The sequence below is a fragment of the Cyrtonyx montezumae genome, unplaced genomic scaffold, assembly GCF_038088225.1.
Source record: "Cyrtonyx montezumae isolate F1298 unplaced genomic scaffold, pur_monq_1.0 scaffold_13, whole genome shotgun sequence".
NCBI lineage: Eukaryota > Metazoa > Chordata > Aves > Galliformes > Odontophoridae > Cyrtonyx > Cyrtonyx montezumae.
Window position 1 is genome coordinate 27,312,367 of NW_027071859.1, and position 15,210 is coordinate 27,327,576.

The following is a 15,210-nucleotide window of genomic DNA, read 5'->3' on the forward strand; positions in this document are numbered from 1 at the left end:
GCGGGGCGGCAGGGGGAGCAAGAGCCCGAGCCGGGCGCGGCGGCGGGGCTCCGGCTGCCAGCAGCGCCGCGGGAGCGACTCCTCGGAGCCGGAGGCGGCGCGGAAAGCCCGGCGGGGAGCTGGGGATGCGGCGACCGAGCGCTCCGCCGCCGCCAGCCTCCGCCTGTTCCTAGCCGCGGGATCGTTCCTCCAGAGGCGGCCGCGACCCTCCGGCACCCGCCGGCCCTCGGCGCGGGGCGGCAGGAAGCGGCTCGCGGCCGGCTCCCGGCAGCCCCCCCCCCCACCCCTCCCCGCCCAGCGCCGGCGGCTCCGGGAGCGGCGGATGCCCGCGCTACGCCACCCCGCTGCTGCCGCGGCCTGGACTGCGCTGCGAGCGGGAAGCGAGCAGGCGACGGCCGAGCGGCGGCGGCCGCTCCTTTCTGTCCCAGGTCGGTGCGGGGCGGCGGCGAAAGGGGGGGCGGGCGGCGGGAGCGCGGCGCGTCCCCCCCCACCAACACCCGCTCCGCCTCCCGGCCCCTTCCGCCGGGCTGCGGCCGAACGGAGCCCCGTGCCCGCCAGGGGCACGCTGCAAGGGGGACGTGTTTATTGCGGGACCCTCCCGGCCCCTACGGCGCCGCTCCGGCCCGGCCCCTGTTGGGAGGGGGAGGCGGCGGGCTGAAGTTTCGGTGCCCGGGCAGCGCTCGGCCGCCGCCGATTGTTTATCGCTCCGAAAATAGGTCAGGAATCATTTCCACCTCGTTCTTGTCGGAGCAGCGGCCGGCCGGGCTCGCCGCCTCCCGCGCTGGGAAGCGCTGCCGTCTGTGTGCCGGGAGCTGAAACGATAGCTTTTATTTTGTAATGTTTTCGCGCAGTGCGGCCGAGCGCTGGGAACAGCTGCCGGGTGCTTCCTGCTGAGGCCCCGGGAGCAGCCGGGCCGGGACGGGAACAACCCCGGCACGGCCGCTCGGTGCTGGCGGCGGAACCTGCGCGAGGAGCCCCGCGGTGCTGCGGGCGGGTATTGACGTGTCCGGGGGATGTTGCGTGCTTGTAGGTTACAGGCGCGCCGCTTGGAAGTTGCATAACGCAACCGATTTTAAGATACAGTTTGTGGGATTGACGGTCACATGAATGCTGTGAGTACGGAGGTGTTCAGGGCCTTTGCTCCACGCAGTGGGCTTTTCTGATTGAAAAGTAAGCAAACTTTTCTATATTCCGTCTTATCGTTTTACCAGGTACTGGGTGTAGGTGGCCTTTATGTTCTACCGCGGTTTGCTTTAAGGAGCTCAGCTGCCCTACTGCCGACTTACATGTGGGCAAGGCGAGCAAAAATTTTGCACATTGCTTTTTGTTTGTTGGGCTGATCCTCAGGAAATACTGCTGCTGTGATCCGTAATGCTCTGAATCACATTTCAATCCCCTGAATGTCTTACGGAGCATTTTGATTATGGAGAAGAAGTGCTTGGCCCTTGCTAAAGGAAAGCTGGGCTCTGCTGGAACGCTATGGCTTTTTCAGGATGAAAAAATGTTGGTTTGTGGAAGAGCAAACGGAGTATTCCAGCATAGTTTGTATTGTTCCATTCTACAGTTCTTTGCCTGTTGACACTGAAAATGCTGTTCTGCAGGTAGTGAGCAGTGAACCAGGCTGTGGCTGGATTTTTATATATACTCAAAATGAATGAAAAAGAATCACTGTCTTGCTCTTTTTTTTTCTGTGGCTGTCACAGTGTGAGTAGCTGCATCTGACGTGTCAGGGATCACCTGAAGCTCAGAGCCCACACGTTCATAGGTGCCTCTCATTTTTCCCCCTCAGTAGCATAGGTCGTTTCATCAGCTTTCCTTCAGTAATCAGTAAAGAGTACATTAGAACTCATTCTCTGGTATGGTTTAAATTTACTTGATGTGACGTACAGTCCTATAAAATTGGTCATTCACAGCAATATCTGAAAATATTTCAATTAGTTAAATTGATTTGTTGTCTTTACTTTAAACTGAAGTAAGAATGAGTGGCTTGGGTAAGGTTTGGTGAGTAATCAGTAGTAGTCGAGTGAATGCAGCAACCAAAATCTCAGAACTGTGATTCAGAGATAAGTGCCAGACAACCCAGTACATTTGCTGGTTGAATCTAATTCCACTGCTGTAGTATTTACTTCTGAGTTCAGCAAAAGCCCAACAATTGCATCTTGTATTCTGTTCAGGCTGCAGAAGAAATAAGCTTCAGTGTATGTTCTGAAGCCCCCAAAGCCCTCATGCAGATAAGCACAGTAGTTTTGTTCCGGATCTTGTCTCTAGGACTGCCTCTTGCATTTTACACCGCACAGAGCAGTGAATGTAGTTCCCAAGCAGAAAAGAGGAGTGAAAATCAAAATTCATGCTGCTGCATTTACTGTTGATGTTGGTAGTCCATCAAGGAATACTGAGCTTCGGCTAGACCTTATCGTTGTGGTTTAAGATGCAGTTAATATGCTGTAACAAAATGTTTCTGTGTTTCGTGTGAGCTCCTTCTGACAGTGTTGGCTGTGCATGGAAGTGGCCAGGAAAGCAAATGCTGGCAGGGAGGTGGACTGCAGTGAGTGGCAAGGTCTTCAACTACTGTGGGTAGAGATGTGGGAGCCCCATTGCAGCTCTGATTCTCATAGTACTGTTCATGTTCTTTTGCACCCCTTGGTCCTCAATCACTGAGGGATGTAGCCCTTGGTGGGATACACTCTCTAGTTAACTAGGGTTGACGTGTTGCATTTGTATTGTGTGGGATTTCATCCCTCCTGCTTTCCTTGTGTGGAAAAATACAATCTCACTAGTGCTTTCCATTGCTTTAATGACAGGGGAGAGAAGTAGCATCTGTGTGTTGACCAGTAATTGTTCATGATGGGTATTTATTCTGTGAGCCTGCTGCTGTATGTCAGGCACCTCTGACAGGCTGCTGGCTCAGAAAGCACATAGCCAAAGGATTGGTGCGGAATGCAAGCATGTTCCATTTCTTTTCTGGTTAAACTATGATCATAACACTTATTTAATTATGAATTAGTCTTAAATTCATTTTTCCCTGCCATCAGAAAAGCTTCGGAAATGTGATATTTTTTTTTTCAATGAGGAGTGTGGTGGAATGCTTTACATGTGGGTTATAGGAACCTTCAGGACTTTGCATCTCGCTGGTTGAAATCAGGAGGAGCAACAGTCAGCATCCATTTGGTCAGATACACTCAAAAGCTGCTTTTTCTTCTCCCTGTGAACTTTCTACAACCATATTGCTGCTGAGTAGATGCCATTTCTGCAGCACAGCCAGGCAGAACAGTGTTCTGCTAACGTTTGTGTGCTTTATGATTTCTGTGTGACGAGGCACGTGCTTTTCAGTTTAAGCGTTTGTTGCTTTTGGATTACTGCAGCATTTTACTAAGCACATTTTGATGACGCTCGCTCGTGGAATACATCTCAGAAAGTACTGTGCATGGAAAGCTCTGTCACTGTAGAAGTATGAGCACAGCAGTTAAATATTTATGCGTTCATTTCTAGCGAAAGCGGGCGGTATGTTGGTAACGTGGTGTAGTTGGGATTTGTAGAAGTCTGTCTTACAAATTGTCTTCCTCAGAGAACAATACGTGGAACATTCGTGGTAACACGAGTATACAACGAAGGGTATACAAGGAGAAAATCTGAAAGGGAGGAAATAGTTTGCCGTGGTTTGAGGTCAGGGAAAAGTCAGGTGTGTGAACTGTGTTTACTTCAAGCAGGAAATCTGTGACAGCACTATTCTTGGAAAGAACAGGCAGAGGAATAAGGAACAGAGCGAAGCCTCCAAGAGTTCAGTTTTTATAAAGGTTGAAAGTGGGAAAATGGACTGAAATGGCATCAGTTCTATTCATGAACTTTCTCTATGGAGTATTTGGATTTGGGGGCATTTTCAGTGCTAAGAATCTTGATCCTGTTATTTTGCCAACAGTTTTGTTGGAAGCAAAACTTGAAGTCTCCCTTGTCAATACTTCTCACTAAAAATAAATTCAAAATATCTTCCTTCCTAAGTTGCACGACTTAATATCAGGAAAATTAAAAACAATATTTTTCCAGTTTATATCTTTTAAATGACACGTTACACGTTTGTTAACTCTGATGTTATATAATTTTATATATGCATATTCCAGGCCAGGTTGGATGGGGCTTTGAGCAACCTGGACTAGAGGGAGGTGTCCCTGCCTGCAACAGGGATGATTTTCTGAAGTTAGTAAAGCAAGTATCCCTGTAAGGATTTGGAGTTTCTATATCAGAATGACTCAGTTTCTTTGCATTAAAACTAATGAGAAAAATGTAGTGCTACTTGCTCTTCAGAAGGTTGAAGAAGTACTTTTTGGAGAAAATGCTTCCTTTCCAGGCTGTCATTTGATTTTTCTGCATAATGTTTGTGTTTTTCCTTGTAAAAGAATTCTAAGTAGTGTAGATTAGAATTGTGTCTTTTATTAGTAGAGGTGTTTGTATATCTAGTCATTTCAATCTAGCTGGCCTAAAAAAATAAAAAAAGAATTCTGGGCAACCTGAGATTAAATCAACAATCAGATAATTCCAGAGCCTGGGATTTTATGTACCTCAGACTGTAAATCCCTCAGCTCAGTGAAATAGGTTGGCTCAAAATATGCCACAGTAGTGCAGATATTTGAGGTGCCAGAACAATAGGGCATAGGCAGTAAAAATTCTGGATTTACTGCTTTTCATGTAAAATGGCAAAGAGAGAAAGCCTCACAGTAGCTGAGGCCAGTACTCAACCTAAAGGTGGAAGCTGGGACCAGCATCTCCAGCCTTACGCTGCCATGTCAGGTCAGACTTTTCCTACTGTCCCTTTCCCTTGTCGCTCGGGAAGAAGCTCAGTGTCATTGGATTTAACCTGGCACTAATTTTACACTGCGTGCTCTTCAGATATGATCCCTTCTGTGAAAAGGACATTGTGATACCCTGATAGTAATGTGAATGTCAGCTCAGGGTACAAATACTTGGTTTGACTGTTGGTTGGTGACAAGAAGTTCGGACAGGTATGTACTTGTCTTTTGACTTGTGAGATCTATGAAAGATGGTGGAGTTTAGATGGGAAGATAACTCTAGTCAGTGTAATCAGCTTTGAGTTTGTCCCTCTCAGCCAGGATGGGAAGTGACGAGGATCTGTTGGAAAACTAATAAGCTGCACATCCACAGAGTATGGGTAACTTGTCTCCTGGTAGCTGGGCTTCTTTCCTCTGAATGTGTCATGTTGTATTTAATTGCTGTTTTATCCTTATTCTAGCTGTAGCGTATTTGAAAGGGGCATATAAGGAATTCAGTGAATAGAAAGCACTAGTGTATAAATTTTGGACTGAATATGACAGGTAAATTGTAGGAAAGAGAAGGATGAACAAAAACTATTCAGCGTTACCAACAATTGTTTACAAGGGAATGCCTTGTAATTACCATCATGGTTCAGGCTGATTCCAAAATCAGTTAACTGCTTTGTTTTGATGTAACCCTTCAAATCTACCCATAGAAGGAGCTGAAGGTGATCATTAAGTTCGTTTTATTTTGAGCATGTTTCTTCTGAGCACAGCAATGCCATTTTGCATTTGTGTCAGTTCTCTTTGCAGCTCATCAGAGTCAGCGTTATTCTGCTGGAGAGGCAGCATGTGGGGAAGGAAAAGGGGCATCGAGCTCTTAAGCTGTAGAATAAACAAGAGCAAAACTTGATAAGGTCGCTGTATTTGTTTAACAGGGAGACGTAACTTCCTTTGGCACCATGCTGGTAGGGCAGTGCTGGCACTGTGCAGAGCACAGAGTGAGGCCCACAGCGGAGGCCGGGGCAGGCCTGGCACTCTGCCTCTGTGACAGGAAGGGGAAAAGCCGTGCTTCAGCTAAAGGTGTGCTGTCATTTGAGGCTCTTCATACCACCAGTCAGTAATCCTGCAAGCAGAGCATGGCTCCAAGCCATGAAGCCTGAAGGGAGGTGTGCTTGAAGCACCTCACACTTCACAGCCCCTCGTGCTTCCTTCAGGAGAGGTATATCCCCCATCTACCCCCCCAGGAGGATTCACAGGGTGTTTCCTTCCCTGAAACACAAGCCCTTGAAGTTGCTCTACAATTGCTGCCGTTTAAGCCTCTTTGCTTGGCTTGTTTTGGTGTGAAGGGAGCTCTGAGGTGCTGCTGTCTCCCTTGCTGCAGCTCACTGTCCCTTCCCCATCAGGAATGGTGAGGGCTATTTGTGGAGCTGTGCTTTGAAACAGGATAAGGAAGTGATCTGATCGAGCTCTGCAAAAAATAGATGATTCTAAAATGGTAACTAATTCATTTTAAAATGCTGTCCCACGAGCAATGTGTTGTGGGAGTGAGATGCTGTGAAGATAGAAATGAGCACCTGGGACTTGTCAAGCTGCTGCTGGTGATCTGGTATAATTTCATGGGAGGGGATGGCTTAAATTCTTGCTGAGTTCTTGCTCATTTCTTCAGGGCTAGGTGTTAATATTGGCCTAAGTATATACAGATCTTTGTAAAGCAAATAAAAGAGAGCAAGGATTGATTTTTCGTAATTTTGTTCTTTTTCTCTTTTCTGACTTCTATTCCTGTTGGGCCTGATCTGGTTTACTCCAGGCTGCAGTGGTAGAAAAGAGTGATAATGTAAACTTACAAAGGTTAGATGTGCTCCAAGTTGGTGCTCTTAGATTGGGAAAGGAGCAGGAAATAAGTTGCTGGAAGTTAGAGGGGTCAGTAAGGTTCTTCTTTACCGAGTCACTGTAAAGATGAGCCAGCAGCAGTAAGGTATTGCACTAAACTGACATGGAGATTGCCTCAGTGTGTTTCTGAAAACTGCGTGTGTAAATAGCTTTAGCACATGTTCTGGGATACTTTTCTAATGACCACGTTAGCTTTGTGAGGTCAGTGCTCCCAGTGGCAGTCCGTTCAATTGTCCTTCAACTTTATGTTTGTAGCACATAACCAGAACTAAATTGCATTGTACTAAAACAAAAAAGATTTGAGTGTAAGGCTAATGCATGCTTTGTGTATCACAACAATTGCAGGGAGGGTCTTTGTAGAATCAATGGTTGAAAATCATGAACAAAGAACAAAATAAGAAGCTGTGACGTTTCTCTGTTCAGTATTGAGTAAAGGCAGTGGGCAGATTTCAAGATGAGAACAGTGCTTTATATTTTCAGAATTGTAACGGTTGGGTTTTTTTTGCATTTAATATCAAAGAAGTAATCGTCTAACTGAAATTAATATGTAATAATGTTTGCCTTGATTTGTTTTGCTAAAATAGTGGGAAACTGGAAGCCAAACTGTAACAAAAAATTAATATTAGAGTTTACATTTTTACAGATATATGCCTTTAAAGTCAGCTCCAAGTCAGCTGACTTTGTGTTAGGTTATTAACATTATGTGTTAAAAAATAAACGAGGCTCTGATGCAGTACCCCATCTGTCAATGAAATAATTTCTGTCTGCTGAAAGGTCCGAGCAGAGCGCCTGTTCTTCCATCTTGGCACATCCAGCCTGTTGCCACAGATGGTATTCGTGTAGGAGCTACCAAGGATGTGGCTTTGTGACCGCTGATCCTGGATCAGATTTACTGTCAGATTTTGTACAGTAACTTTGATCAGGCAGGGAAACTATCACGTTTCTCAAGTTAATAAGAGTACACAATATATCATTTGTGCTGTCTTAATGCCTACTGTGGGAGGAAAGACAGTAACTATTTGGCATGAAGCCTTCCAGTAAAAATCAACCTGTCAAATCTAAACTGTATTTACTGTCTTGTCAAACCGTGACCTCGGAGCAGGTATTGGAACAATGACTTAACTCAGTAAATTGTGCTCTGTTTTATTTACAGAAGTGCTACTTAAGAAGTAATTTACTGAGCATGCACTGTTAAATTTCTTCTTTATTTCTCTTAAAGATCTATTTTTTAACAATAAATCTGCTTGTGTTGTAAAGGAAGTTGCAATAAGAGACTGGAGTGTTACACTGATTCATAAAATATGGCAGAGTAATGACAGCAACAGTCACTGCAGATGTTTTAATGCCAAATTCATTTGTACACACAAGAGTTATTTTTCATTTCATTGCATTGCCTAGCGCATGGAATTCAAAGAAGTGTTGATTTTCTTGCTTTATGACTAGGAAAAGGAAGTATGTTCTAAGTACACTGCAATAAATCCTTACTAGACCCTTTATGAAGAACGTCTTCAGTTGAATAGAATTGAATTATTTTAGCAAGCTTCCCTTTCCTAGTCTGTTAATTCCTGCATAGCACATCTTTCCTTAATTCTTGAGATTAGAAGGTGAATATATTGTTATGCAGTTGGTTATTTAAGCCAAAAAAAAAGTGCAGCTTTCAAATTCATTGTTGGTTTGTTGTTTTTTTAGTTTATTGTGAGATCATTCTGTGCTTCTGATGTAAAGTTCGGAAGACTTTTTATTAAATACTTGGAGGAAGCACTTAAGTTTTCTTTTTGCCCCATCTCGCTCTTCTGAATAGCTTGTTGGGAAAAAATGGGTTGGTTGTATTAAGTGATAATTAGAAGCAAAAGAAGTCCACTCTCCTTGGCACTCTTCCTTTTTCATGGAAGTGCTGTGTTTCACTGGGTCTTGCTGGCAGTCAGATTTCTGCCAGTTATTTCTTACCCGTTTAATCGTAACTTACATCGTAAAAGTTGTGTTTTATATTTTAGGGGAAGTCTATAAGGCTAATGCATTCAGTTTGGTTTGTTTGTGTTCTGTTTCCTCTTTCTTTATGAATTACAGTTGGAAAATATTGCTCAATTCCACCAAATGTGAAAGAGAAGGTCTCTCAAAGATGATGTGTAGTAGTGTACATTGGCAGCCAAAGAGGGGGGACACTGCAATGAATCCCCTATCTGGGAGGAGAAATACAGAAGTCAGCTGCTGTATGGTCTACCTTGGTACAGATAGGTGCACAGTACCTGCAGGGCGTGTGATCTGCTTGGTCAAGGTGTCATAGCCAGGTAGAGCTTTATCCTAGTGAACAAAGAAGAGTGCATCTGCAGGAAAGCAGCTGCTTACTCTGCTGCCCGCAGAAGTTTTCCTGTTAAACTTTTCAACGACGAAGCTTAGAAATATGGTGTCATTTGTCAGGCAGACAAAGTGCAATGCTAAGAAAAAATGGAATATGCCTAATAAATGTTCAAGATGAATTACTACATCACGTACATGATCTATTAACAAGGCAGAAGAAAAGAAATCAAGTGCAACATATTCACGACTTCCATGCTCAGTGGGAATAATGAAGATGTCAGCTCGCAGTAGTGAGCATGCTGTTTTTCTCAGTGTGCTGTGCAGAGGACCAGATATTGGTTCTAAATTCAAAGAATAATGTGGGAAATTTGGAATAGTGGTCATTTATCTAGTCCATGGAAGTGTCACATTCTAACATAGCTTTGTTGGAGAAGGTGAATCAAGTCATGTAATGGCTGTCTGCACAGTAACAGCCTCAGAGAACCTACAGGAAGAAAACTGTTGTGGTTGGGTTTTGCTCTGAGCCTATAATATTTGGCCATCATTTAACTATACTCAAGTAAGTGTGAATATTTATATTCAGATATTGAGAACCGTGCAGATTTTAAAACAGTATAATCTTCATTCAAATAAGAAATCCTCATATAAAGCAGTCTGTTCTGTTGTTTCTTTCTCAGTGGTGCTTGTGTTGTCTTTTTAATACTGAATTGATTTGAATAAGGTATCCTAGATACCTCTTTTTAACATTACATTGTTGGTTTTTTCCCCTTGTTTTACAATGTGATGTTTATGTAACCCAAAACTCAGTTGGCATTTCTTATGTTATATCTCTCTTATATCTCTCTCACCTTTTTAATTACAGAGAACTGGGCTCTGTTCCTAGTGCTGAGGAGCTCTGGTCATCAGGCTGGATGCTGTGATGCTGGGTGCTGCTCAGATCCAAAAGGATTTTAAAAGAAGTGAATTCTGCTTGATGCAGAGCTCTGGGCTTTCCCTGGAGAGGCTGAAATGCGTAAGGAGGGTTGATAAAGGCTGGCTCTTAGCAGCACTGTGCTGAACTAATACATGCAGTGAATTACACTTTTCAGCCTAACAATATTTAAAAGGAGAGAGGATATCAGTGTGGATATGTTGTGTCTGTCCAGACAGATGATACACATTCCTGATCACATATGTAACATTTGACAGCTCTTGTGCATAGTCTTGTCAAGTGTATGATAACCAAGTGAAATGAAAACATACTATTTGGGTTTACAAAGAGCTTCTGCTATCTGGAATAGCTGTGCAGGTCAGGGTAAGATCTCTGTTTCAGCCACGATGAGTTTTAGCTGAAGACTGCATCCAAGAAACAGCTAAAATTGGAACTGAAGACAGTTCTCAGGTGGGGAGGACAAATCTATGAGTCATCAGCACAGAGATAGATGGTGGTTGAGTTTGTGTTGGCAGATACTGGATATCTGAGTATAAAGGGAGGAGAGGACAAGAAAAAAGGTCAGGCAGAGAGATGTACAGAGCTCCTGCAGGAACTCAGAAAAAAACATTATCTCAATATTGATGAAGGCTAGGAGAAAACTAGAGGAAAACAAGCTTCTGTTGTACTTTCATTTGTAGGATTCGCTACTTTTGGTTTTGATTTCTTCTGAGTATAAAGTACTCAACTGAAGGCTAGAATAATCTTAGCTACTCTGAGGATTTTGTGCTTGTTCTCTTCTTTAAAGAAAGGAGCTTTAAACAATAACCAGAACAACAAAGCGTGGCACAGCCTGAATTGTGCAGTTAAATAAAAGTAATAAAAGTCAGTGTTGTTTTGATGAGATGTTACGGTATTGGAATTGTACCAGGGCATTAAGGATAATTTGTGGTGTCGACGATGTTATATTGCACGTGACAAGCAGAAGCATTTTCTATTTAAAAAAATCTGGGTAATTTATTTTTATGCTCTATTTTCTCTATTTTCTCTGAAGCTAAAGCAAAAACAGTTTAGTTTCACGACTTGCCTGCTCAAGCTGCAATAGGTTTTGTGTTTCTCTGAAATTCATATGGAAAGGACACAACGTTCCTCTAAGAAAACATAAATAAGCATTCCCTTCCTTATATGCCTAAAGTGTAAAGGCTAACAGATAGAGCGAGGAGTTTGCTTTAGGGAAGTATGTTCTTAGGACTTGTCTTAGCCAGAGTACATTTGTCTCCTGAGCAGGAGAGATGTGGGGTTTAGTGGGAGCATTTCATCTGACCTATTATTGAAGGTTGCCTCCTCTCCGTAGCTGCATGGGGACATGAGATGCGTTTGGTGACTCCCACCAGAATCTCCTCCTGCCTGGGGCTTTGTTGCTGGTGGGCTGCAGAGCGCCTGTGGTGTGTGGAGCCCTTCGGGAGCTTGGTGGTGAATTTCCTCAGCAATCACAGAGGTGGTTTGACTAAATGTGGCAACGTGAGCTGTGCCAGCACACCAGCTTTGGGAAGCATTTTATTTTTTGGCCTTATTTTGGAAAAGTAGGTGTCAGACTGCTGTGCTTGCAGAAGGCTGAAAATTGTGGTGTAGGAGGTGAGGGCAAATGGAAGAGTGGTGGTGGACGGTACGTATGTGTGTTTGTTGGAGAGAATTTGCTTTATGAGGACATGGGAAAAGAGAATAAAGAATATAAGTACTGAAAAGCTTCAGAGAGGTTGCACTTAGTAAAACATTCTTGTTTTGATTTGTTTTTTGTTTTCTAGTTCAAGCAGTATGATTTTGACAGCAGTAGTGAAGAACTGGAAGACTGGCTAATTACAGTACTAAAATGGAGTATTTACCTGTAGAGGTAAGATATTTTTTGGATGTACTGTGGTTTTATTTCTTAAGTTTGTCTTGCAATTCCCAATCCAGGAGGCTGACTAATGACACTTTTAGACAAGCATTTCACTGAGAACAAAGTTCATAAGTTCATAAGGTTGGAAAGGACCTACAAGATCATCTAGTCCAACCATCCTCCTATCACTATCCCTACCCAACTACTAAATCAAATCCTTTAGCACCTCATCTAAACGCTTCTTGAACAGCGCTAGGGATGGTGCCTCAACCACCTCCCTAGGCAGGCCATTCAGTGCCTGACCACTCTTTCAGGAAAAAAAAATGTTTCCTCAGGTCTAATCTAAATCTTCCCCGACACAACTTGTGGCCATTCCCTCTTGTCCTGTCATTATTTATCAGGGAGAAGAGGCCCACCCCCTCCTCACCACAACCCCCCTTCAGGAAGTGGTAGAGTGCAATAAGGTCTCCTCTGAGCCTCCTCTTCTCCAGACTAAACAATCCCAGCTCCCTCAGCCGCTCCTCATAAGACTTGTGCTCCAGACCCCTCACCAGTTTTGCTGCCCTTCTCTGAACACGCTCCAGGGCCTCAATGTCCTTCTTATAGTGAGGGGCCCAAAACTGAACACAGTACTCGAGGTGCGGCCGTACCAGAGCTGAGTACAGGGGGATGATCACCTCCCTGCTCCTGCTGGCTACACTATTTCTAATACAGGCCAGGATGCCGTTGGCCTTCTTGGCCACCTGGGCACACTGCTGGCTCATGTTGAGCCGAGCATCAACCAACACCCCCAGGTCCTTTTCTTCTCTACATTCTTCAAGCCATTCTGCCCCAAGCCTATAGCATTGCATGGGGTTATTGTGGCCAAAGTGCAGGACCCGGCACTTGGTCTTATTGAACCTCATCCCATTGAGCTCAGCCCAGCTGTTCAGCCTATCCAAATCCCTCTGTAGGGCCTCCCTGCCCTCAGGCAGTTTGACACATCCTCCCAACTTGGTGTCATCTGCAAACTTACTGAGGGTACACTCAATTCCCTCATCTAGGTCATCAATAAAGATATTAAACAAGATGGGCCCCAAAACTGACCCCTGGGGGACACCACTTGTAACAGGACGCCAGCTGGACTTAACTCCATTAACCACTACCCTCTGGGCACGGCCCTCCAGCCAGTTCTCCACCCAGAGAAGAGTGAACCTGTCCACACCACAGGCCGCCAGTTTCCTTAGGAGAATACTGTGGGAGACCGTGTCAAAGGCCTTGCTGAAGTCCAGGTAGACTACATCAACAGCCTTTCCCTCATCTACCTGTCTGGTCACCCAGTCATAGAAGGAGATGAGGTTGGACAAGCACGACCTGCCCCTGGTGAACCCGTGCTGGCTGGGTCTGATCCCTTTATTGCCATGCACGTGTCATGTGATTTCCCTCAAGGTCATCTGCTCCATAACTTTCCCTGATACCGAGGTCAGGCTGACAGGCCTGTAGTTCCCCGGGTCTTCCTTACGGCCGTTCTTGTAGATGGGAGTCACATCGGCAAGCCTCCAATCTTATGGGACCTCTCCAGATAACCAGGAATGCTGATAGATGGCAGAAAGTGGCTCAGCAATCACGTCTGCCAACTCCCTCAGCACCCTTGGGTGGATCCCATCCGGCCCCATGGACTTGTGGCAGTTCAGATGGAGGAGAAGATCTCTGACCGTCTCTGCTTGGATCACAGGGGGTGCATTATGCACCCCATCCCAGACTTCCAGGTCAGGGCAAGTACCGTGTGGACAACTGTTCTGTCTATTAAAGACAGATGTGAAGAAGGCATTGAGAACCTCAGCCTTTTCCTTATCATCTGTGGTTACATTCCCTGCCTCGTTGAGTAAAGGAGGGAAATTTTCCTTAGTTTTTCTCCTGCTGTTAATATATTTGTAAAAGGGTTTCCTGTTCTCCTTTACAGCAGTAGCCAGTCTAAGTTCAAGCTGGGCTTTAGCATTTCTAATTTTCTGCCTGCAGATCTTGGCCAGTTCTCTGTAGTCACCCCAAGTAGCCTGACCCATCTTCCCAGAGGACATAGACTCTCTTTTTCTCTTGGAGTCTCAACAAAAGCTCCCGGTTCATCCACACTGGTCTTTTTCTCCTCCAGCTTGACTTATGGGACTCCGGGACTGCCTGCTCCTGTGCCTTTAAGATTTCCATCTTGAGGAGCATCCAGGCTTCCTGGACCCCTTTACCCCTCAGGAGCAAGTCCCAAGGGACCCTTGCAACAAGTGTCCTGAACAGGTCAAAGTCTGCCCTCCGGAAGTCCAAGGTAATAGTTTTGCTAGTCACCCTCTTGACGGCACCCAGAATAGCAAACTCCACCATTTCATGGTCACTCTGGCCAAGACAATCTCCAACTTTCACATCCCCTACTAGTCCTTCCCTGTTAGTGAAAAGTAGGTCAAGCAAGGCATCTCCCCTGGTAGGCTCTTGCACCAGCTGTGTCAGGAAGCAATCATCCACACATTCTAGAAATCTCAAGGACTGCTTCCTCTGCGCAGTATTATATTTCCAGCATATATCAGGGAAGTTGAAGTCCCCCATGAGAACGAGTGCTGGCCATCGTGCAACATCTACGAGTTGTTTATAGAACACCTCGTCTATTTCTTCATCCTGACTAGGTGGTCTATAACAGACCCCCACCACGATGTCACTCCTAAAGACTATCCCCCTGATCCTTATCCATAGACACTCTACTTTGTCATTTCCAACCACAAGCTCTTCAACATCAAAACACTCTCTGATATAGAGAGCTATGCCACCACCCTTTCTTCCCTGTCTATCCCTTCTGAAGAGCTTGTAGCCATCAATCCCAGTATTCCAGTCATGGGAGAGGTCCCACTGTGTTTCTGTAATAGCCACGAGGTCATAGTTAGCCTGCCTCACAATGGCTTCAAGCTCTTCTTGTTTGTTGCCCATGCTGCGTGCATTGGTATAGATGCACTTCAGCTGAGATATCTGCCTCACCCCTTTCTCCAGCACAGCTTCCTTAGGCTCTTTACTGGTGAGCCCTGTTTTATCCCCTTCCCCCGTCACAGCTAGTTTAAAGCTCTCTCAATGAGTCCAGCTAGCTCCTGTGCTAGGATTCATTTCCCCCTTTGGGATAGGTGCGTCCCATCAACAGATAACAGGCCAGGAGCCGAGTAAACTGTCCCATGGTCAAAAAACCCAAAGTGTCTATCTCTACACCAACCTCTCAGCCAGTTATTCATCACCTGTGTTTTCCTAGCCCATTCTGTGTCCTTCACTGCCCCAGAAGGTATGGAAGCGAACACCACTTGTGCTCCCACCCCTTGAACTAATCGCCCTAATCCCCTAAAATCTCTTTTAATAGTTCGCAGACTTCTCTGAGATATTTCATTGCAGTCTGCCTGAACTACGAGTAATGGGTAGTAGTCGGTGGGGCGTATCAAGTCCGGGAGTCTTTTAGTAATGTCCCTGAT

General features: G+C 45.1%; 1 protein-coding gene across 2 annotated transcripts in view; it reads left to right on the forward strand.

Moving 5' to 3' along the window:
* Nucleotides 1–311: 311 nt before the first annotated feature.
* FAM135A (family with sequence similarity 135 member A) overlaps nt 312–15,210 on the forward strand; it is an 83,299-nt gene continuing 68,400 nt past the window's right edge. The window contains exons 1-2 of one of the 2 annotated variants that reach the window (XM_065730888.1): nt 312–428; nt 11,670–11,755. The gene's annotated coding sequence lies outside the window, so the exon portion shown is untranslated. Of the gene's footprint in view, nt 429–1,021; nt 1,113–11,669; nt 11,756–15,210 lie in introns of those variants that run through there. The other variant, XM_065730889.1, reaches the window with a different exon arrangement.